The sequence below is a fragment of the Tenebrio molitor genome, chromosome 9, assembly GCF_963966145.1.
Source record: "Tenebrio molitor chromosome 9, icTenMoli1.1, whole genome shotgun sequence".
NCBI lineage: Eukaryota > Metazoa > Arthropoda > Insecta > Coleoptera > Tenebrionidae > Tenebrio > Tenebrio molitor.
Genome location: NC_091054.1, coordinates 2,391,878 through 2,413,661, shown reverse-complemented (window position 1 = coordinate 2,413,661; position 21,784 = coordinate 2,391,878). Strand labels below are relative to the sequence as shown.

Sequence of the window (21,784 nt, the reverse complement as noted above, 5' to 3'; positions counted from 1 at the left end):
TCATTTTGTGGCAATAATTTTGGATACCTCTTTAGTTGATCTTATACCGGGTGAGTGAAGTTTTACCGCCCGAGCGAAAACACCCACTTCTAATCTATTTAAAATTCTCAAAAAATCCAGAAATTATTGTGCATCACTGTAGAACAGTCTGTAAAAATTTCATAATTTTTAATGAAACAGGTAAAGATTTTGTTTTAATTCAATAACTGCTACATTAATTTACATAATTTTTCACTGAGAGTCCTTTCAAACATTCAGGAAAAATTTGGTGTCATTGAAATCATGAAAACATCACCGGTTTTTGAAATAAATGGGATTTGATATTAAAGTGCAAAACTTAGCTATGATTTATTATTAAATTGGGTGGTCAGTTACACAAAAGAAGTTCACGTAGGTTGTTTATGGTACCCTTTAGGGGGACTTAAGAATTACTAGAAAAGTGGGCAACAGATGTTTCCCAACAATGAGATATTTATTTATGACACTGCAGTTGTAAATTTTGGTAATTTTTCGCTCTTAATGTTAAAATTGGAATAATTCAAGAACGAATAATTATCTTTTGATGCGAATTTCATAAATGTGTTCTTTGAATTAATTGTGAATTATGAGCGTGTACGAATTTTTTTTTTTTAACTCAAAATCGATTTTTTAATTTTATGACTGAATTAAGTGATAAGGATAAGGGAAAATTGATTACACATATTTGAAGTCTTATATCAAGGGTTTTGTAATTTTTTAATAGGGTTAATCGTGCGGGCGGTAAAACCTCACTCACCCGGTACAAATGACAAATAAATAAATGAGTATATAACATCAATTTCAAGAAAAGTAAAAAAATAAATAAAAAAACAACTGGATTATTTTGATGTTGCCATTCAGTATAAAGTTATTTACATTATAGTGGGGTATATAGGTGTATTTTACAGCGCGACAATTAGGTCTCAGGCACGAGGCAAAGCCGATTGCCTGATTAGTTGGAGCGATGTAAAATACCTACCGCACCACACTTGTATTAGACTTTCCGGCTGACGGAATGTTTTATTTTGCACTTTTGCAGATTTTTATGAAACAACAAATGTCAAACTTTTTGACATACAGAGCTACCAACCCGATAGGTTGTATTTTCCTTTTCATTATTAGTCATTTATTAGTCAATTAAAAAAAACATTTATCGGAAAAATAATAGATACATGTAAATGTGTTTTTTTGCGCAACCATTAAATAACCAATATGCCGTAAATTAAAAAAAAATAATTGCCGTTTTAAAAATATTGTTCACGTTTAATGATTCGTGTCTTCCTGCTAGTTTTTTTGTAATTTTCTGTATCCTGTTATCAGTTATGCGCAATATATAAACTCGGCAGAAAGATGGCAGTTTACAAACAAATCATAAACATGTACGGGAAAATGGTGTTTTTATTGGTTGTTCTAGTAGCAATTGCTACTACCGTCTCAGGTGATTATTTTACATATAGGTATTGTATTTGTTGCCAATTACCTATCTCTTAAATCTTTTACAGCATCGAGTTCTCCTCATATTCGTGATGGGACTAGTACTGTGGATTCTTGGATTGAGCTCTATGATTATGGTTATGGTTAACTACCCGCCATTGGTCCGTATAAAATTCATAAACCGATGTTTTTTTTTGTGCATATAAATCTCCAAATAAACTGACAAATAGTACTGACTATTTTTGTATTTTTATTTGCATTGATGATGATGTTGATCTCTTCAACTCAAATCGCAATGAAAAGTGAAATTTATTTGACATGAGCGACAAAAGCTCATATTGGTCTTCCTTCATGTTCTAATTTCAAAATACATATTCTAGAGAAAAATGTTGTCAATATATTGTACTCTTTCGGCGTGAACGTTTATTAGAAACTAGGAAATAATTATTTACGAAATCACTGCGAGAAGATATTTTCCGCGCATGAGCGCATTAGTTGAGGCACGAGCGACAAAGGAGCGAGTGCTTCATTTGCGCGATTGTGCCGAATACGTCTTCTCGTATCGTAGTTCGTACAATATTTTTTGAAACGAACATGATGTCTGATTTAGTGATTTGTGGTTCACCAGACATTTTCGTCGTACGTGATATCGATTCATTATTTTTTCATTTATTATTATCATAGTTGTCGAAAGGAAACTCTTAGCTAAACTTTGGTTCTTTAGTAACTATTAGATAAGGTTTCTTCGAAATGTTTACTGCGCTTTGGTGTGTTGATCGCCTCTGCAGGACCTCGATATCTATCCGGAGTCTTCGGCATACGTGAGCTAATGCGACCTCACACCCATTCACGTGACGTGCCTTGAATCGACGGAATTTCGGTGGAGTTATTGTAGGTCATGATGTGGCACTTCATGTTTGCGAAAATCGTATTTTTCTCTTGTTCCACCAATAGCTGAATCGTAATTCATCCTGGTACACACCCATTTCTTTGTCTTTATTGATACAGAAATAGAACTTTCTACGTTGTTATTATTTGATTGTTGAATAACGAATGATACACCTGGTGACATGGTTTTTCCACTTAAATTAGGGGCATATAAGTGTAGTGTCCAATTTTTACAGTTACTGAACTTATTGTTGTGTAAAAAGTGTGGTCTCATCACAATGTCTAGGACCTGACAATTAATGGAAAAACTCTATTTCACCTCAAATTAATTTTTTTAGTTCAAGTTTAAAAAGTCCAACTTCAAAACATGTTGCTGAATAATTGTGTATGCAACGTGTCTGATGCCTGTAAAGTACTGGTTTTCTTACAAGTGGGTAGTTTACACGTACGAGCCCTGCGAGTGTCGTAATCCCACGCATAAACAAAGTGCTGCATACACAAGTCGCATAAATACATTTTTTTGTTCGACACTATCAGAATTTGAGAATTTTCTCCTATGTGAACGGATTTTGATAAATGTCACAACTTGTCAAAACGAAACATCAAGCTAGTTTTAAAGGTTTTAAGCGATTTGGAGCCTTTAAGGGGCTCGTCGAACAAAAAAACGTTGTATTCAACTCGTTTTTGTGTAAATTGGGCCTTTTTTGGCACTCGTGGGCTTTTAAAACGCTCGTTTCACTCGCGTTTTAAAATGGCCCACGCGTGCCAAGAAAGACCCAATTTACACACAAACTCGTCAAATAAACTACTATTTAATCTTCTTCTCAGACCTCAATTACAAATGACATTTTTTCAACAAGAGCGACAAAATCTCATATTGGTCTTCCTTCAGGTTCTAATTTCAAAGTACATTGTTGTTATACGTTTTCAAACAATCGCAAACTACTTTGTGATTAACTAATAACATACGTATTCTTTCTAAAATGATAAAATATAAAATATTTTTGGAGCATTTTGTATTGTACTTACTTTTACACCCAAGGGTCAAAAATGCCCCTTTACACTTTCTTTTGCGGGACCACAATAACGCTTTATGCAGTGGCCGTGCAAATGTTTTGAATTTCACATTGTGAAGTGGTTTTTTAATGGTGGCGTAAAAAGTAAATTATGCGCAACCAATAAGTAACCAATATGCTTAAATTTCAAAAAAATGTCTAATTGCAGTTCTAAAAATATTGTTCATGTATCATGATTCGTGTCTTCCTGCTAGCTTTTTTGTATTTTTCCTGTCATCAGATATGCGCACTATATAAACTCTTCAGAAAGATGGCAGTTCACAACCAAATCATCAACATGTACGCGAAAATGATGTTTTTATTGGTTGTTCTAGTAGCAATTGCTGCTTCCGTCTCAGGTGATAATAAATTATTGTCTCATCGCAGTTGGCGTTGGTGACGTAGTTGATGTGCCGCAAACCTCATAACATGAGTGAGACTAGTCTAACACTGCGATGGGACCATCATTTATAATAACCCTGTATTATATTGTATTCGTTATAGTTTTATTGGTAATTACCTATCTCTTAAATGTTTTACAGCAAGGACATCACGTTGGCCTTCGAGAGGAGATTATGATTAGGATCTTAAAGCCATAAACTGGTGTTTATTTTTTGGTGTATGTAATGTTTCCAAATAAACTGACAAATGGTGCCGATTATTTTTGTATTTTTATTCCAAACCAATTGAAGCACACTCAATTATTTATTAATGAAAATACACTTACAACTAAGTATAGTGGTGCATTCATTTTGTGGCGATAATTTTAGAAATATCTTTAGTTGATCTTATACAAATGACAGTTAAACAAATGAGCCAATTTCAAAAAAAGTAAAAAATCAAATTAAAAATCCAAGAGGATTATTTAAATTAAATTAAAAAAGAACAGGATTATTTTGATGTTGCCATTCAGTATAAAGTTATTTACATTAGAGTGGGGTAGGTGTATTTTACAGCGCGACAATTAGGTCTCAGGCACGAGGCAAAGCCGATTGCCTGATTAGTTGGAGCGATGTAAAATACCTACCGCACGACACTTGTATTAGACTTTCCGGCTGACCGAATGTTTTATTTTGCATTTTTGCAGATTTTTATGAAACAACAAATGTCAAACTTTTTGACATACAGAGCTGCCAACCCTATAGGTTGTATTTTCCTTATGATAAAAAAAAAAAACATTTATCGGAAAAATAATAGATACATGTAAATGTGTTTTTTTTGCGCAACCAATAAATAACCAATAGGTATGCCGTAAATTAAAAAAAAAAAAATAATTGCCGTTCTAAAAATATTGTTCACGTTTAATGATTCGTGTCTTGCTGCTAGTTTTTTTGTAATTTTCCGTATCCTGTTATCAGATATGCGTAATATATAAACTCGGCAGCAATTTGGCAGTTCACAAACAAATCATCAACATGTACGGGAAAATGATGTTTTTATTGGTTGTTCTAGTAGCAATTGCTACTACCGTCTCAGGTGATTATTTTACATATAGGTATTGTATTTGTTGCCAATTACCTATCTCTTAAATCTTTTACAGCATCGACTTCTCCTCATCACATTCGTGATACGAGTGACTATTGACCACCCGCCATTGGTCCGTATAAAATTCATAAACCCATTTTTTTTTTGTGCATATAAATGTCCAAATAAACTGACAAATAGTGCTGACTATTTTTGTATTTTTATTTCCATTGATGATGCTGTTGATCTCTTCAACTCAAATCGCAATGAAAAGTGAAATTTATTTGACATGAGCGACAAAAGCTCATATTGGTGTTCCTTCAAGTTCTAATTTCAAAATATGTATGTATGTACATATTCTAGAGAAAAATGTTGTCAATATATTGTACGCTTTCGGCGTGAACGTTTATTAGAAACTAGGAAATAGTTATTTACGAAATCAGTGCGAGAAGATATTTTCCGCGCATGAGCGCATTAGTTGAGGCACGAGCGACGAAGGAGCGAGTGCTTCATTTGCGCGATTGTGCCGAATACGTCTTCTCATATCGTGGTTCGTACAATATTTTTTGAAACGAACATTATGTCTGATTTAGTGATTTGTGGTTCACCAGACATTTTCGTCGTACGTGATATCGATTCATTTATTATTGTCATAGTGGTCGAAAGGAAGCTCTTAGCTAAACCTTGGTTCTTTAGTAAGTCTTAGATGAGGTTTCTTCGAAATGTTTACCACGCTTTGGTGTGTTGATCGCCTCTGCAGGACCTCGATATCTATCCGGAGTCTTCAGCTACGTGAGGTAATGCGAACTCACACCCATTCACGTGACGTGCTTTGAATCGACGGAATTTCGGTGGAGTTATTGTAGGTCATGAGGTGGCACTCGATGTTTGCGAAAATTCTATTTTTCTCTTGTTCCATCAACAGCCGAATCGTAATTCATACCAGTACACACCCATTTCTTTGTCTTTATTGATACAGAAACAGAACTTTCTACGCTGTTATTATTTGCTTGTTGAGTAACGAATGATACACTTGGTGACATGGTTTTTCGACTTAATTTAGAGCTACATAAGTGTAGTGTCCAATTTTTACAGTTACTGAACTTTATTGTTGTGTAAAAATGTGGTCTCATCCCAATGCATAGGACCTGGTAATTTATGGAAAAACTTTAACTATTCACCTCAAATTAGCTTCCGAAAGTTTGTATAAAATTGTCATGTGTACGAGTAGAAGCGTAGCAATTTCACAAAGAATTTACAGATTGATTTATAATTTTTTTCTCTAGATAATTGGCCAAAAAATGGTTGCCACATACAAATGACAAATCAAAGGAATAACATCAGTTTTAAGAAAAGTAAAAATTGAACTTGCACACGAACTCGTTAAATAATATTCTATTATTTCACACCGTGCTTTTTAATGGTGTTGTAAAAAATATATTATGCAGAACCAATAATAAGTAATCAATATGCCGTAAATTAAAAAAAAATTCTAATTGCAGTTGTAAAAATATTGTTCATGTTTAATGATATCCTATTATCACTTATCAGATATGTGCACTATATAGACTCTGCAGAAAGATGGCAGTTAACAAACAAATCATCAACATGTACGCGAAACTGATGTTTGTATTGGTTATGCTGGTAGCAATTATTGCTATTACCGTCTCAGGTGATTATTTTACATATAAGCATTGTATTTGTTGGCAATTACCTATCTCTTAAATCTTTTACAGCAACGGCTCACACTACTCGTGAACGACCATGTATTGCCTGTGCCCCCTATTGGTACGTAAAAAATTCATAACCCGATGTTTTTTTTGTGTATGTAAGTCTCCAAATTTTGTATTTTTATTTCAGCTCAAATGTGCCAAAGGCAGATATTTGTTAATGAAAATAGACTTACAGCTAAGTATATTGGTCTTCCTTCAAGTTCTAATACTGGGTACCCCAAAATTCGCGAAACGGGCTTAGCAGTGCCTTAGGAAAGGATGGGATACATTTTTTATATTACATATTTTCCTAACCTCTAATGATTATTATTTGTTTGTTAAGTAATGAACGATACACCTAATGTCCTGTTTTTTCGATTAATTTTGAACTAATAATAGTGCAAAATATTTACTTTTTTAATGGTGTAAAAAATGTATTATACTACCAATAAGTAACCAATATGCTGTAAATAAAAAAAAATGTTTAATTGCAGTTCTAAAAATATTGTTCATGTTTAATGATTCGTATCTTCCTGCTAGATTTTTTTTAAATTTTGCGTATCCTATTATCACTTATCAGATATGTGCACTATATAACCTCTGCAGAAAGATGGCAATTAACAAACAAATCATCAACAGGTACGCGAAAATGATGTTTTTATTGGTTGTGCTGGTAGCAAGTGCTTGTACCGTCTCAGGTGATTATATTATTTTGTACTTCTTTTACAGCCAGTTAATCTCATTATACATTGGATTGTGATGAGACTCTATATTATTATGTAGACAGGCCCGTGCATTAGATTTTCCCAGTATGATGCAAGTCTTCGAAATGCCGCTCTTTAAATGGTTTTTCTTTTTTTCTTTAAAATAATCTTCGATTGTGATTTAAAAAAAAAACTGAACATAATGCATAACATAAATAATACTACCGAGATTTGAAAATGTAATTTATTTTCTCTATTACCCTAACAACGCTCATACTAACGAGATTTCAAAACCTGACACGATTTTTTATACTAATGATTCTAAAAAAATGTTTTTTTTATTCGACACTGTCAGAATTTGAGAATTTTCTCCTATGTGAACAGATTTTGATAAATTTGACAACTTGTCAAAACGAAACGTCAAGCTAACTTTAAGGATTTTCAGCGATTTGGAGCCTTTGGGGGGCTCGTCGAACAAAAAAACGTTGTATTCAACCAGTTCTTGTGTAATTTGTTTTTTTTTTTTTTGGCACTCGTGGACCTTTAAAACTCTCGTTTCACTCGAGTTTTAAACTGGCCCACTCATGCCAAAAAAAGCCCAAATTACACACGAACTCGTTAAATAAACTACTACTAACGATTATGATCATTTTATGTTACACATTTATTAATAAGTGATAATAATTATGAAGTCCATAATATTCGAATAACTCATCGGCTTCCTTAGTTACTTATAATACGTTAATTAGTCGTAATAATACATTAGTTACGCGCTCATAATACGTTAGATACAATGATACGATAATGCTTCAAATATAACTCGAATATTATGGGATTTAACCAGCGCTCGGACGTTGTGCAGGTGACTCGGCTAATCGCCTCGTCACCTGCCAACGTCCTCGCATATTATAAATCCCATAATCTTCTCCTTATATTAATAGCGATAATAATAAAATACAAATGCTATAGAAAAAAATAGAATATTATACACGACGATAAAATACAACAATACAATATCGTCTTGTATAATAAATAACTATTGTTATGAAACTGTAAACTGCTTTCAAATAATGCTACAAACTATCAACTACAACAATCTACTACAGTTTTACCCTTCTAACTTTAACAATCAAGGAGTAAAGTTGCTCATTATACAGGGTGTCTTAAAATTATCGTATTCCGAGTTCGGGGATTAGTTGGGAACATCCTGTTGACCAAGTAAAAATGTTTAAAAAAAAAATTGCTGTCACTTTGAAAAAATCTCAAAGTTGCCAATATTTGTTCAAAAATAATTGATTCATATTCTAGCTATGTTGTACTTCCCTTTTGAACAAAAATTGGAAAAATAAAACTTTTATTTTTTCGAGATAAAGCTGTTTTTTCAAGAAATGTCTTTTCATTTATATTTTAATATGTTACATAATCATCCTCACCATATTTCAAAATAAATGTCAACCATTTATATTTTTTATTTGAAGAAAACATGATGAAAAGTTTGAACCTTCAGACGCATATATCTTTCTAAAGACCCCCCCTATATTTTTTATTTTATTTTTTCGAGATTCTTGAGATTTTTCTCTACAAGACCCCCGACTTGAAATACGTTAATTTTCCGACACCCTGTATAGGGTCGTGGAATTTTATGAAAAATCCTCCAAGACAACCGACACTTCATCACTTTCTACAAACACAAAAGATCCTTGTTAGCTGACTCATTCCGTATAAATTCCATTTAAGACTGTTAACTGTTAACAGTGGGTGTGTCCTTAATCTGGCGTAAAAACCGCTAAAAAAATCCTGACAGAAGGTACGCCACTGGGTACACAAGGCAAAAATGACTTTGTACGAAAGTAAGCGTCTATTGGTGCTGTTAAATTCGCATTAACTTTCTCAGACATGATTATATTTGCATTACTGACTCTAGCTCCGAATTTAGATGAGATTAACGTCCTGACATTGGACTCGAGTGGTCAACTGGTCGGCAAATTTTTGCAGAACTTGACCAAACTGATTTGCGTAGAGATTATCTACAAAAACTGGTTGGTTCAAACAGTTTCGACACCATTGCAAAAATAAACTCGCCGCCAGTTCGTGGAATACTTAATTCCTTCGACATGCAAAAATCACGGTATTTACCAGAATTGAAAAAAATTAATTGCTCCATGCTCGACGATTATATCATCATCTATTAAAACATCCGTTGGAATACCAATAATTTTAGATCATCAATCCGTTTTCTGTTTCGTAGAAGAAACCTAAGTAGCGTCTGAAGCGCTTCCGTTCTAGTTCCAAGACAATTTTTCAAGATTTTTTTTTTTGCAACGTTTCCTCCACCGGTTTCTATTTCAGAGCGCGATTGCCTAACGGTAATCTCTTTAATTGCGCGTTTATGAATCGCTTTGGACACAATTCCAATAGTAAAATGGTAAAAGTGAAGGTTGTGTGAGGATTGTTGCGCTTATCTTCCACACTCATCTCGAGCTCAATTGATGCCGAATCTGCGCGACTGTGGGAGCAAAACACGCACCAAAGGCGCTATGCAAATGGGAAAGTAAAAAAGCGCACCGTTACTTATCATTATCAAGAGCGTGGAACCAACTCACGTGATAAGAGCAACTATAGGGCAGCAATTAGCGAGAAGGTCGATTCCAATTCCAATAATCGACGACGTAATTACAGGACGAGCCGCGTAATTGTAGAGGGTTTTTCGGAAATTGCCTGACCCGAATTCGAGGCTTAAGTCTTCCTGACTTAAGTCAAGGTTTCGGTATTTTGATAACAGTTGAAGGTTACGCGTTTGGAATACAAATTGCTTGTTACCGTCCGAGTCATTTCCGCGTTGCACCAAGTCGAAAAGCACAACTTCTGGACAAATGATGTTTAAATGGCCCTACTGTACCCCGGGGTTTCGCTCTCGATCGAGCGTTGAAATCACGTCGTGAAGAAATGGCGAAACGTGTGGTGAAGAAATCTGGGATGGACTCACCGCTTGTCTTTTAGCTAAGTATCCGATATTTTTGGCACTGGTCAACTTCATCACACCATTTTGTATTTTTGCACAAGTTATCACACTAAACACTTGAGGTAGCTCAACACTTGACTGTCGGGTCGTTGGAGAGGTGAAGTAAAGGTGCGTCCCGTTAGGTTGGTATGCGTATAGAGACTAGCAGTTGCAGTGTTGTGCATGTTGGTCGCTGCTGATGGTCTCCATTTTGGTAAGGGGGGCAGACGATTTTACCTGAAATAACGTAAGCTGAATCACCTGTTACAAGACAACAGTCACTCTCCATTATTGCGACCATTCGTTAGCGGCTTTTGACCCGGCAGGACTCGCTTCTGCAGAAACTACCAGATTTGGATTTTTTTTTTTTGTCATTTCTGTTTGAGCAGTTTTTGCATCCTGAGCTCAGCTCTTGAAAGTAGAGCTGCAGAGGTTGACGAAATTTGAATTTATTGTCCCAATAACAATAACAGCAAGAACTGTCGAAGGTAAATGTCAATAAATTTGGGTCGGCACCCACGTTTAGACAGGCTAATGATAATAGTGACCTCACTTGCTATTGTTGAAGTGTGGTAAGGCTACCGCTATTCAAATTCTTTAGCATTTCGCTGTGGAATCCTTGCCATAAAAATTCAAATGGTATTCGCATTTGGATACCAGAAGACATGTAGGAGAAATGACTGGAGATTATTGTAAAACATTCAAAGGCCAGGTTCACACAAGTAGAAGTTGTTGAGATAAAAAAAAATTAATAGATAAGTCATCAAAAAGTAGGAGAGTTGTGGACAGAGGTTAAAAGAATTTTGTACTGGTTCATTATGAAGGAAATACCTACCATTTTCAATTATTTTTTAATTCCTCTTTACAGCAAGTGTTAATGTCAATCTTACTTATTTTTAAATAAAGATTAAAAAATGATTAGGTAATTTTTATGATTCTATGGGAGCTTAAAAATCTTTGTCAAAAAAGTTTCAGTAATTGTATAAAAATTTGTAAATATGAAGGACTATTTTTTATTTGTCACTGAAAAATGATTAGGTACTTTTGCTTAGATAACATTTAACTAAATTTACCTTGATAGTAATAATTATAAACTTATTTTTACAATATTAGGTATAGTAATTCGTCTATTTATCAATCTGCATGTTGACAGTTGGTGAAGAAATAAAATAGACATCTGTATTACATTCTAATAGTTGTGGCACAAACCTTATGTTTTGACATTGTAACTTACGACTCACATCAAATCTCTACATTCCTTGTGCAGATGGCGCTTTTTAGCCGCATTACAGTTCGAATCGTCCGTTGGGCAGCGGGAGTAACTATGACCACTCACCACTAGATGTCGGACGTGTTCAATTCCAGTGCTTGCTATATATTATTCAATTTAAAAATCAGACACCGAATGGTACATTTTACTGGATCACTTTGGTTCCACATTGTTTTTTGTTTTGGTTTCCAGACAGAGAAAAAACAAGCTCATAAAACTTTTCAAGCACAAGATGTTCGATCTGATTTAATCTCGGTGTGGTACAATAACGAATCATGTTTGTTTATTTTGTAATTCAGAATAAACGAAACACTAATCGTTCCCATTATCTATAAAATTTTTCGGCATTGCTGACTCATTCGTTCTAATTTTTCTGTGACATGCAAGATCCAAATAAAATCTATAAAAAAACGAGCAAAAACAATAAAATTCACATTAATTTCTGGATGGATTGGGAATGTTTTGACGTTGTGGTATATTAAAAAAAATAATAACATTATTACGATTCGTCGAAGGGTTTGCGTGTCTCGTAGTCTTTCGCCTGACATTCAATTGTATTTTATTTATTACAGCAACTTGCAAGTTTCGAGTAGGTATATGCAATCTAGGAATTGGGAAAGTTGGAAAAGTTACTAAATTGAAATTGTTTTATATTTGACAAAATTGGAACAGTGAAAATAAGTATTGTCGTTGACGTTCCACACTTGTTTCAATTTCTTTTTGTATTTAAAGCTTATTCAGAAAGTGGACAAAATTATGATAATAATACTCGTAATAGATATATTTTTTTAAAGTAGTGTTGTTTCCTTTTTTCTTATCTGTTTTCCAGTTATTTTTTGGGAATTTTCTCCTTAATGAGACCACAAATTGTCTATGCCCATGCATTGCATTATTGCATAGAATTCCGCTACGACATGCCTGATAATAATTTGCAACGCCTGCTCTGATTTCTTTTCTTTTTGATCACTTTGTAGTATTTAATTCCATTTATTGAAAAAATGTTGTGGTCAATTGATTTACTTTTGTTTTCGTATGACGTAACCCCTGTAAAACTAAATTGACATTTTTGATTGGTCAATTTTTCAGCGAAGCAGTAGTGGTGTGAATACTTTTTTTACCAAAAACAGTTCCTTTTAGAAACAACCAATGATCGTTTTCCTGCGTTTCTCAATGAGACACGATGGTTTTACTTTAAATTAATGATTTTACATTAGATTACAATAAAGTGAGGTTACGAAAACTTCAAGCATACCAACTAAAAAGACGATTGGCTTTTCTAGAAGAGAAAAAAAACATGGCCACAATTTTTTTTGACCGCTCCATATTTTTACGCGACCACATTTTTATGACGAATACTCTGCTTTAAAAAAAAGTTTTTCTCAGTTATTATTAGCAAAGACACAACCAAATTACTTTTGAAGTCGGTGTCTGGTATATTAAACTGTTCATAGTTACCTAACCCATACTGAGTAAAGCAAGTTAAATTAGTTATTGTAAGGACTTTGACTTACAATGCAGAATAGTTTATATACGCTTCACTGTTGCTTACATTTTGCTTACAAGAAACCCGAGGAATATTCCCCCAAGATAATCATTAATTTCAATAACTGCTGGATGTAAAGAGCGTTCGAAAAAATGTTTTGCCAAGTGGTGGGGTGCTAGCTTGTGCTTGCGTTAACGTATGTCGTAGCTTCATCAACTGTCAAATTATGAATGTTACATGATATCTATTTGTTTAATAGAGTTTTCCTGCTTCTCTTAGTACTACTTACTTTAAATTAATGATTTCATTTATAATAATAAGTAATAATGAATGAGTGAGGTTATGTACTTGAAGGAAATGTCAAAGCACACCAACTAAAAACACGACCTGTGTTTGTGAACACGAGGGAGAAAACCAAGGTGTGCTTGACTACCAGTTTTATGAACCTTCTTTATTAAAATTCACTGAAGAATATAAATAGGTACATAATAATATTAATTATTATATTGTTATGTAATTAATTAAGTTTTTAATTTACATAGGTATTCTTCGCACATTTCCATGAACATGATTAGATACAAAAAACTAAATTGATTGAATGTACGGTCGATGGACAAATAAAACTGGGACACTTAAAATTTAATCTATGTAAATCAGACCATTGAATTGTCAATATATTTGTCAGTGTCTATATAATATGTCATACCAAAATAAACCTATTTGTGATAAAGTCGTAATTAAACCATGCAAATTTGTGAATTTTGACATGTGATTGTCATTTTTGTCCCAGTTTTATTTGACCATCGACTGTACAAATTGAGAAAATTCGATTTTTGAAGACAAAAAAAATTGTGTATTTAAACATAGAACTTTTGAGGCGGTCCGAAATATTTTTTTTTATTCCTTAATTGTTTTTGAATGCGATCTTGCATCTTTCTGGAAATACCCAAATTACAGCTCATCAATAATCCTAATTAATAAATCCTGAATCCTCCTACTTTCCAAATGCTAGTGTATTATGAATAAATGTGATTTTTTGGGTTCTACGTTCTCACATAGAATTTATATATTTAAATAAATGACATCACGAGGTATAGTAAAAGAAAGTTTTATCTATTTATCGTTATTTTTTACATTTTGCCTAAGTGCGATAAGTAAAATTTCCTATAGTCACAATAGTCTCCTAGAAAACCTAATTTTCTATGATTCGACGCAACTATTTTGACATTTAACCAATTTTTTGCGTTATTTATTGTTGATTTTTCAAAATTACCTGAGAATCAAAATGTTGCTTTCGAACAATTTGTCGTCATCGGCATTATTTGACAGAAGTGATTTTGAAACAGTAATTTATGATACGAGTCTTGTAAGAAGTATTTTGTAGCACACACGGGTTTAAGCCACGACGAGCTTGCAAGGAGTGCCATGAAGCAGTACCTAAGTGCTACAAAATGCCTTATAAACTATTTTTTTTCTATTTTCCACATTTTTAAATGAAAAATCGCAGTTTAAAATTTGGGGAATTTTATGGTGGTGTTGGTAACACAAATGTTACAGTGGAACATTTGAAAGTTCAATTTGAAATTATATCACTTATATCGTTTGTTTAGCGTGATTTGGCGTTTGTTATTTGATGTTTGACACTGAAAGAAGTTACCAACCTAGAAAATGTAAATTGTACCTACTGATCTACTACAGCACTCAAATCAGCTATTAACGCACTCTTTTGAGTGCTGTAATAGCTTTGTTAGAAACAGTATAATCAGGATTCATTCTTTACTTCTGTTGAAAGTAAATATGTACGAGAATTGTTTTCGAAGAATTATTTTTCTAGATAGAGTTTCGGCAAAAACTAATTTGAAAAAGAGAAAATTTTATAAATTCATGAAAATGAACCATCGAGTATCCAGGGAACTAGATAGTGGGATATTTTCCATCGGCCGGCGTGATCCTTAATTTATTAGGGAGCGTGCTTTCCGGCCGTTCCTTAATGCGAAATAATTTCGCCAGGATTAAATATTTACAGTCCTTTCGGCGTTTAAATCGTTTAGGATATTGCAAGTTTTAGCAAGTTGAGTGGCGTTTTCCGAGATAGACGTCGGTAAAACCCGATTAAAATGAATAATGCCATTATTATTCAAAAGTTTGAGACGACCGGGCAGAATGAGAGATTCAACAAAGCAATAGTTTAAACGTCACGCGTCTGCCATACTTTTTCATTACATTATCTATATATGCCGGCGGAGTAAATCAGCGTTATCAGAACCGGCTGGTTTTCTCTTAAACGAGAAATAACCGCCGAGACGTGACGCGATCTCTAATGCAATTTTTACAATGTTGGCCCGTTATTCATCTTTCAATTCTGGAGGGCCCCCGCCCCCTTCAATTAGCGATGCAAATACGACCGCCAGAAACTTGCTTATACACGAAAGCACTTTGCTCCGAATTTCATTCCTTTTCAGGAGCGCTAAAACAGATCCAAATCCCCGGGGATCCCCGACATATTGAACACAGTAACAATTCTAATGTTACCGCGACCCCGCCACGAAAACTAATTTAAATTAAATCCTAGTGAATTACCACGGAATCGGGACGGGGATTGTCGTCGAGCGGAGCGACGCGCGCCAAACCCGCAGCGCAAGCGGCTCCGGGCGACTCGCTGTGCCGCCTCGCCGGTACAGGGGCGGCGTTATGTGACAATTTAAATGAAATCCTCGTGAATTGCCATGGAAACCGCTTGCCATAAGCGCCTCTTTGGTGATATGTCGCGGTTGAGAGAGCTGAATTCAAAGATGATGCCTCTGAAAAAGCTCCCGGATTATTATTTTTCTATGCGCCGAAACGTATTTCATTAACAACGCCGTTTTAACACACAAAAATCTAAAATATATTTTAGTCGATATGTGTATTTTTTTGTTACTCCAGACTTGACAGCCTCTTTGCACCGGAGACCTTCAGCAGGCAAATCCGGGGTTAATTGCAGTTTTATTCTGATGAAGTCTTGGCTCCCCATCTTTGGCTGGCAAGCTAATGTGATAATTTGTAATTTTATAACCAGTCGAGGTAAAGTCTTGGTGGCAATTAGTGCGCTTTTAAAGCGCTCTCTAGTTGAACACATTCAAACTACTGAGTGTACATAGCGATTATTGCAGTGTTTATCATACAGATCGCGCTAATACTTCCGTGTTGCTTAATTAAAGTGCCATCGAGAGTAGATAGAGTCGACGCCGGTGATATTGCTTTTATTATATTGAAGCTCCTGGAATTAACCGGTCCCGGAAAAGACTGATTATTTACTGCGAACTAAGCGAACCGATTTATGGGGCAACTTCCATATGGGGCTTTCTAGATTGAGATATTCGGCGAGAGAGGGGATAACGTCTGCAGGGGCATGTGGTGATAATTTACAAACCCCTCGATCGTTTCGGGATTAAATTGAACAACGACAGGTGATGATAATTGACGCCATGTTACATGGTCTTCAGGTGCTCCGGATTTTTACATTTCTCTCTCTCGTGAAATTATTTTTAAATTTCAAAACACTATATTTTATCTTGTGGATGGGTTTATTTTCTATTAGAATCAATTAAACAACGTTATATATCGACGATACGTTAGTTAAATATGGACATATTCAGTTTCTCCATTAAGCGATTCAATTAGAGATACATGTAATGCAATTTGATTAAAATCTTGTTGATTGCAATGTTTTCTTGTGTTGTAGCATAATGCGTCGATCGAGGGGGAGATAAACCGTATATGGCGCTTCAAAAAGTGCACTTACAGTTGAGAAAAGTAATAAAATATTGGACTGGTGTAATTTATAGCTGGTAAGTTTATCTTTATTAGTGGTCTGGTGTTGGATTTTAATTTTTCCGTAATTACATGTCTTTACTTCTGAAATCATATAAATAATAATTGGACAAGCTTACTCTACCATTGTGAAATTTTTATCTGAAAATAATACGTTACATAGAGTAATTATAAGAAATTCATAGATTCATCATTCATATTCTTTTTACCTATTATTAATTTGTAAGAAAAAAATGTTTTCAGCAAAAGTCACTACTGTGTCTTAATTTTACTAATTTTTTAATGAAAAAATCACAAGAATTGTTTATCCCGGTGTGGACAATTAAATAATGCAATCTTATGAGTATGAAAATTTTCTGAAATCCTGTGGAATTTACATCGCGCGTTCAAATGAAATCCTAGGCTGAGTAGGCGTTGGAAAAATTAAATCGTTTAGAACAGTGTAAAGTTTGAATTTCCCGCCGTTTGACACCAATGACATTTGTTTATGTTTAATCGGGACATAATTGAACATGTTTGTTTTCAGCAAGGGTGCCCTTAGATATTTGCTTCGAGAATAGGAATCGTTAAGTTATTCCATTTTTAATGTAAAATATTGCAAAAAAAACATTTTTTTTTCTAAATTTTACGTTAGCTGTCAACATGTTCCAATTAATCTACGCTTTTTAAAAGCACAACAATTGATGGTTTCCAACGCCTACCCAGCCCAGAATTTCATTTGAACGCGCGATATTTGAAATTCTTGCGCCATCAAAATGTATGTAATTCAGTTTATCGAAAATCGCCACTCACTTATATTTTAGGTCAGGTATTCAGGTAATTATACTTTGGTTATAGAGGCAATTGTTTCCATTTGAAATTTACAAACGCTTGACTAATTGTTCATACCATCGCAGCTACGGATACTCATTTTGTGGGCGTTTTTGTTCAAATACCTTCATAATAACGGCTTTTATGCAGCTATGTCCGCAAAGAGATTCCTAGCATTGTTGTATGCCATCAAGTGTTTGAAGTGTGACCAACATAAAATAAATTTGTTACGGTTTTAAAGCAGTTATCAGGAGAGACGAAGATCACTACGCAAAACTGTATGTTGATTTAATTTTCAACAATAACTTATGTGCTGGTAATCCTATGTAAAATAAGTCTTTAAATATTTTCTTACGTACGGTGTCAGTAAATTGATTGTTGTTTTTTGTTTCCGTTGTTAGAACTGAAAGAATAGTAGATAGATTCTCAGGAACAAGCAACAGCGCAAGAGGTGTGAGGTTAGATTTTTAAACAGCTGATCCGTGATCTGTAATCCGTGATGCATTCACAATCGACTCTTCAGCGCCTACTTTGAAGATAAAATTAATTGAACACCCGATATAATCATGACACTATAATTTTTTTTTAATTCACCGATTTCAACGTTTTTTTTTTGCAAAAAATTTACCTTAGGCTGGACTCCACACCTAGTGATTTTAGAGCCAATCGGATCAGTGCTTTTTAAAACATACCTAGTTTTGAGCCATTTCCTTTCCTTCACGACTACTTCTGTTCGATAACTTCTACCAAAATGCACTTATTTGAATTTTGTTGCACCTATAACAATATCCTTCCAAGTATCTTACAAAGATTCTCTGACAAAATCTAGTAAATATTTTATGTGAAAAGGTATTTTGAAAAGTTATTATTTAATTTGTGAAACGAAGGATGTCTTGTCCTGGAGTATACACAGCTGTCAAAGTTATACGAAACAATGTTGAATGTGGAACTCTCATTTATAAAGTATCGTGTGTTTCTTTAAATTTCACCTCAAAGTAGGCGTTGAAGAGTCGATTGTGAACGCACCACGGATTACAGATCACGGATCAGCTTTTTGCGTTGTTTGTGTTCACAATTGACTCTTCAACGCCTACTGTGAGGTGAAATTATAAAAAAAAACACCCAATATATTACCTGTTTTATGTAGGATTGATGTAAAGAGATTGTAGTGGCCGTGGCAATAAATACTCATAAATTTTATCGTTCTGCAAAAATCCTTTCACCCACATTGAAACGTCGTCATAGGTAAAAATAAACGCATTACCAAAACTTTCTGCATATTTACTAACAAATCGCAGTAGTGCGTTAGTTCTTTTATCATTTTTGACCCTATGGATATGTATTCGACATAATAGTCTGTGCGTCTCGGTGTCTACGTGTGTAAAGGTACCATACATTCGTAATGTATGTGTTACAAATACCCTAAATTCGGGTAATACCGGGAAAGTGAGGAACTAGGAACGCACAAATAATTAATAGTTACTTAGGATATAAGCGTAAAAAGTTATCCTTTATTGCACGAACGGGTTTAAAATACGAGGGAGTATTTTAAAGGATGTGAGTGTAACACACAATGTGTCTTACAACATTTTATCTACGATCGTATACCTATTATTATTGATTCAATATTTTCCAAATAACCGAAGTCGTTTGAGAACCACGTCGTTTAGCAACCTATTTCTAAACAATGTTTCCAACAAATTGTATTGTTGTATTCTGACAGTTCTGTGCCATAAAAGCGTGTACTAGAAATTTTATGGCACGATTCTGTCAGTTCACTAAACGTCAACTTTGACAACGATTTTTAGTGCAAAAAGTGCCTACTTTTTACACGATCGTAGATAAAAATGTATTAAAATATTTTCTCTCTCTCATCATAGACGTCGAAAATACAAGAATATGGTGCAATTCCATCCTTTTGATTTCACCCTCAAAAGCCATTCACCCAGAATTATTTTGTGTCACGGATACTCCACAGTTTTTCCAAACTTATTTCAGAATCACCCTGTATACCGGGTGAGTGAAGTTTTAATGCCCGAGTGAAAACACCCACTTCTAATCAATTTAAAATTCTCAAAAAATTCGGAAATGATTGTGTATCACTGTAGAACAGTCTGTAAAAATTTCAAAATTTTTAATGAAACAGGCTAAGATTTTGTTTTAATTCAATAACCGCTACATTAATTTACATAATTTTTCAATGAGAGTCCTTTCAAACATTTAGGAAAAATTTGGTGTCATTGAAATCATGAAAACATCACCGGTTTTTGAAATAAATGGGATTTGATAGGAAAAGTGGTCAACAGATGTTTCCCAACAATGAGATATTTATTTATGACACTCTGCAGTTGTAAATCTTGGTCATTTTTCGCTCTTAATAATTAATAATAATTCAAAAACGAATGATTATCTTTTGATGCGAATTTCATAAATGTGTTCTTTGAATTAATTGTGAATTATGAACGTGTACCTACGGAAAAAATTTTTTTTTTACTCAAAATCGATTTTTTTAATTTTATGACTCCGAATTAAGTGATAAAGGAAAATTGATTACACACATTTGAAGTCTTTTATCAAGGGAATGTAACCCTAAAGTTTCGTAATTTTTACTAATTTTTTTAATAGGGTTAATCGTGTGGGCGGTAAAACTTCACTCACCCGGTACAGGTGAAGACAAATAAGAATACTTTTACACCTCTAGGTATGTGTAGTAGGTACTACTGTGAGTCATACTTAAACTAGCGGCATGTAAACTAATACAGTAGTAATTTCTGCATCAAGTGCATAAAGTGGTACTTTTTTCATGACCGCACGTGCTACAGGCGAGTGTGGTAATTCCACGAGCAGAAAAAGAACTTCATGTACAATATTTGTTCTACGACTATCTGTAATTAGAAAAACAATCAACATTTGACGTTTCTAAAGCTACGACGCCGAAACAACTGCAATTGTTTTCGATGAACTGTTTTGATTCCGCTATGCAATTGCATAAAATCGATTTTCACTATTACCATAAACCATAAACATATGTTTTGGCTACTAAAATCAGTGAAATATGGTACAGATTTTAACAGTCGTATAAAAAGGCATTTTTCAGAATGCCTCCGAGGAGAACTAGTGAACGTTTAATGTGAGAATTAAAAGGCATAAGAGAAGGTTGTATCAGTTAGTTGTAGACTAGGACAAAGTTAAAAATGTAGACTAGAGAGGGTGAGTATGTTTTCCTTCTTTCGGGTCAATGTCAACAGCGTTTATGGAAACTTTGTAATCTAGAGAGGTGCACGTAAAAAATTTCGAAAACTGTCGGAGTGAATTTCCGCGAAAGGCCAAATCACGGAACTCTAATTAAATAAGCGTGTTAACACGACCCGAAAAAAACCGTGCCTCATATGATATTAATTTAAAAACACGTTTAGCGCATAAGGTGTCGTTGTCATGAAGTGCCTGTAATCATCGTCGTCGTTTAGTGTCGCTTTGTCGGTAAAGGCCACCACTTGAGTTCAACACAGATTGTGCATTACCGGCTAAGTGATAACTTAATAATCCTCTGAACTCCTCGGTTTCAATGCGACGAAAGAGTGGGGATGCGGCCGAGGTGTGTCCATCACGAAACACGCCTACTTGTATCTTAGCAACGCCACGTTTTGTCACTTGACGGTGTGAACGCTCTACAGTTTAGCCTAACTACCGATACACTTCCCCTACTTTAGCTCGGTGGGCGTCTCGCTCTCTCTCGCAACGTCTCCCTCGCCGTATGAGAGACTATTAAGTTCAGAGTAATTTCCCTAAATGGATGTATGGCTTTATGGTTGTTTTATTAAATTTCGAATCGCATTTTTTCTTTTTTTGCAAGGAACGTTACCAAATTGAAACCTGATAGAGCAATTATCTCGCCAGTTTTTAGCCGGACCACGAGAATTATGATCGGATGCGCTACCACGTTATTGTTTTGTTTTTTCTCTTAAACTTACTTGAGTTTTGCTGCGTTTATTCTCATTTGTCTTATTAGTCTCCGGAGTTGGCCTTGGTCCCTACTCAAACTTGCGTAGGTAATGGAAACTAAATTAACGGTTTTCAATTAATGTGTCTGTGGCGTTGGAGATCGTCGCTCTTCGTCTAACACATGGAAACA

At 34.5% G+C, this 21,784-nt stretch overlaps 1 protein-coding gene and 5 long non-coding RNA genes across 7 annotated transcripts in view; 5 read left to right on the top strand and 1 right to left on the bottom strand.

Moving 5' to 3' along the window:
- Positions 1–10,442, bottom strand: part of Myo10A (Myosin 10A) — a 48,832-nt gene extending 38,390 nt beyond the window's left edge. The window contains exon 1 of the mRNA XM_069057178.1: positions 10,262–10,442. The gene's annotated coding sequence lies outside the window, so the exon portion shown is untranslated. The remainder of the gene's footprint in view (positions 1–10,261) is intronic.
- LOC138137668 (uncharacterized) overlaps positions 1–21,784 on the top strand; it is a 70,617-nt gene that overhangs the window by 36,000 nt on the left and 12,833 nt on the right. The gene's annotated exons all lie outside the window — the stretch shown is intronic.
- Positions 1,356–1,691, top strand: LOC138137666 (uncharacterized). Its single transcript, XR_011161820.1, has 2 exons — positions 1,356–1,456; positions 1,521–1,691. It is a non-coding gene; the product is annotated as an uncharacterized lncRNA (long non-coding RNA).
- LOC138137669 (uncharacterized) lies at positions 3,371–4,056 on the top strand. Its single transcript, XR_011161824.1, has 2 exons — positions 3,371–3,754; positions 3,938–4,056. It is a non-coding gene; the product is annotated as an uncharacterized lncRNA (long non-coding RNA).
- LOC138137785 (uncharacterized) lies at positions 4,679–5,069 on the top strand. Its single transcript, XR_011161880.1, has 2 exons — positions 4,679–4,871; positions 4,936–5,069. It is a non-coding gene; the product is annotated as an uncharacterized lncRNA (long non-coding RNA).
- Positions 6,373–7,505, top strand: LOC138137665 (uncharacterized). Of its 2 annotated transcripts, none has more exons than XR_011161819.1 (4): positions 6,373–6,531; positions 6,596–6,647; positions 6,720–7,210; positions 7,301–7,505. It is a non-coding gene; the product is annotated as an uncharacterized lncRNA (long non-coding RNA). The 2 variants fall into 2 exon arrangements; XR_011161818.1 differs by having other exon boundaries at positions 6,720–7,269.